The 3,432-nt window shown below is 41.6% G+C and overlaps 1 pseudogene; it reads right to left on the bottom strand.

The window, feature by feature from the left end:
- Window positions 1–858: 858 nt before the first annotated feature.
- Window positions 859–2,925, bottom strand: LOC110198348 (heat shock cognate protein HSP 90-beta pseudogene; annotated as a pseudogene).
- Window positions 2,926–3,432: the final 507 nt, after the last annotated feature.

Here is a 3,432-nt window from a genome sequence, read left to right as displayed (position 1 = left end):
CTTTCACGCTCTTAGTACTTTCTCCTGTTTCCTGAGGGATGCCAGTGGCCTGAGAGTTCATGGCCAGCACATTGCCATCTAAACCATAAAGGTGGACAGCTAGTATGTCAGTGACTCATGGAAAGCCAGTTTTAAAGGGTCAGCCCAGACAGCCTGGAATTCCACCAAATTTCATCACTCTAAATTATATACAAGTCCTAATTGGAGGGACCAGAATATGCCATTTCCCCAGTGAGACTACAGAATGCAGAGGACAGAAAGTAGAGGATAATACGTGGCAGGTGCAGAGAGGACAGGGAAGGGAAGAGGAGAGGTCATTGGCAGTTTGTCTCAGATACTATATCAAGCATGTATTCTTCTAGCCCAGGTGTTCTTAACCTGTAGCCTGATAAAGCCTCTGGACCCCTTCTCAGAATAATGATTTTTAAAAATCATAATTTTAAAAAATGCTAAAGTTAGTATAAATAAAAATGAATTTTTTTCTCATTCAAACTCATGGATCCCCTGAAATCTATACATGGACCCTAGGTTAAGAACTTCTGCCTTAGCCCCTTTTTTCTTTTTTTTTTTTTGTTCTGTGTAAACACTGCATTCTCTTTATTCTATATACTTTAATTTCAGGACAAAATAAACATAAACAGTCCACGGTACACAATATCCTACTCCCCACATGGGGGCAGGGGGGAGCAGGGACCCTCTAAGCCCTGCCCTAATACACTGGAAAACAGAAGAAGAAGAAAACAAAAACAAACCACTACTAGACACTGGCAGATGAAGCCAGGCAGGAAAGGGCCTCTTCTGCTGCTGTGGGAAACACAGGAAACTATACAGAGAGTGAGGTCCAAAGCAGAGGTTTGTCTAAGCCATCTCCTCCATGTAAGATGCATCTTCAACTCTTTCTAGTAGGAGGATCTCATCAGGAACAACAGCACTGGGTTCTTCATCAATGCCAAGACCTCGTTTAATCATGCAATAAATTTGATTTGAGTGAGTCTGGGGTTCTTCAAGAGAGATGCCTGAAGGAAGCAGAGCTGTCTCAAAAAGCAGCACCACCGAGTCTTTCACAGTCTTTTTGTGATGGTCAGCCTCAGCCTTCTGCCTAAGAGTCTCCACCATGAGGTGATCTGGGTTCTTCTCCAGTGCTTGTTGGCCATCATGTAACCCACTGTGGAGTTGTCTCTCAATGCCTGTGGGTGAAGATACCAGCCAATTAGAGATTGTCACTTTCTCAACCTTCTTATCCAGAATTTCCTTCATTAACTTGCACAAATTCTGCCTTTCTCTCTTCCATTTTTTTCCTTTTCTTCTTCATCCCCTAGAAGTTCTAACCCTTCCTTAGTAACAGAGACAAGGGTCTTCCTGGTGAATTCCTTTAGCTGCTGCACATAGCACTCATCAGTGGTCTCTATCATGTATCATATTTCCATACCTGTTCCACAAAAGCAGAGTTGGCCACCTGTTCTTTGCTCTCACCAGTGATATAGTAAATGTATTTCTGGGTTTCTTTCATTCTAGACACATATTCAGGCAAAGAAGCCACCTTGTCTCCTGACTGAGGTGTGTGATAATGTGACAGTTCAGATAAACATTGCTTGTTGGTTGAGTTCTCATGGATTCCAACCTTGAGGTTTTTCAAAAAAGCCTCATCCAACTTTTTATAATTCTCTTTGTCTTCTGCAAGTTCAGATAAGAGCTGTAGACACTTCTTGGTGATATTCTTATGGATGACCTTTAGGATCTTATCCTGCTGCAACATCTCTCTTGAAATTTTGAGGAGTAGATCTTCAGAATCCATCACACCTAGGATAAAATTAAGATACTTAGGAATAAGTGTGTCACAGCTGTCCATGACGAACACATGCCACACACACAGCTTAATACTATTATTCTTTTTGTTTTCCAACAGGTCAAAGGGAGCCTGGTTGGGGGATGAAGAGAAGAGCTCTGAATTCTAGCTGACCTTCCACAGAGAAGTGATTTGCTGCCAAATGATCTTCCCAACCATGGGTGAGGCCATAAACTCACCTTCCTCCTCTTGATGTCTATGATATTGATGATATTAATCATCAGGGTCACGTGTCCAGATGGGCCTGGTCTTGTTCAGCTCTTCCTGGTCAATATATTTCTCTTTGAAATCTTCATTTTCTTCTTGTTGTCCTTGCCTTCATCTTTTTCATCAGATCCTCCATCTTCAGTCTTGGGTTTCTCCTCATCGTTAGCTGGCTCTTCTTCTTTCTCTTTGTCTTCCTCTGTCTCATCATCGTTGATTTCCTTCTTTCATTTTTTTCTCCAAATAAATGTGATAGGATAGGCAATGAACTTTACAACCTCCTTGACCCACTTTTCTTCCAGATGCTCTATCTGGTCTTCTTTCAGATATAAAGTCTCCTTGCTGTCCCAGATGATAGGCTTAACATGAGCACAGACTGTGAAGGGGCCACTGGCAGAAGACTCCTAGGCATGCTGTTCATCTTCCTTGTGCATGGTGATGACAACTACCTTCTCTGCCACCAGGTAAGCAAAATAGAAACCCACACCAAAATGACCAATCATGGAGATGTCTGCTCAATCCTGCAAAGCCTCCATGAAAGCCTTGGTGCCAGACTTGGCAATGGTCCCCAAGTTATTGATCAAATCAGCTTTTGTCATGCCACCAAAGGAATCCACCAAAGTAAAGGTATGCTCCTAATAGTTGGGGATAATGCTAATCTTCAGCTCTTTACTGCTGTCCAATTTGGAAGGATCTGTCAGACTCTCATAGCAAATCTTGTCCAGAGCATCAGAGACATGGGAAATAATCTCTTGAAGGAAGATTTCCTTATTGGAATAAAAGGTGTTGATAATCAAGAACATAAGCTGGGCAATCTCTGCATGGAAGGCAAAGGTCTTCACCTCTTCCTCTTCATGCTACACTTTCTCAGGCATCTTGAGTGGTTGTAGCTAACAAGGCTGGTTCAAGGGGGGGCCTAAGTCCAGCAACTCCAAAGACTGAAGGGCTTGAGGAGGTTGGCACAAGATAAGCTTTCAGCCCTTTTTTTTAAAAATTAAATAGTATTTTATTTTTTCCAACTACATGTAACAATCATTTTTAACATTCTTTTTTTTTTTTTTTAGGCAATTGGCATTAAGTGACTTGCCCAGAGTCACATAGCTAGTAACTGTCAAGTGTTTGGTCTGAGGCCAGATTTTAACATTCATTTTTTACAAGATTTTTGAGTTCAAAATTTTTCTCCCTCCCTCTTTCCCTCCACCCTCCCCAAGGTGGCAAGCAATTTGATCTAGGTTAAACATGTGCAATCATGTTAAACAGATTTCCATATTAGTCGTGTTGTGCAGGAAGAAACAGAACAAAAAAGGAAAACCCACGGAAAACAAAAAAACCCCCAAAAGTGAAAATAATATGCTTCAAACTGCATTCAGACTCCATAGTTC

Source organism: Phascolarctos cinereus, unplaced genomic scaffold (assembly GCF_003287225.1).
Source record: "Phascolarctos cinereus isolate Bilbo 61053 unplaced genomic scaffold, phaCin_HiC Scaffold_4;HRSCAF=312, whole genome shotgun sequence".
NCBI classification, from domain to species: Eukaryota; Metazoa; Chordata; class Mammalia; order Diprotodontia; family Phascolarctidae; genus Phascolarctos; species Phascolarctos cinereus.
The sequence above is the reverse complement of the archived record's forward strand: the minus strand, read 5'-3'. Positions and strand labels throughout refer to the sequence as shown.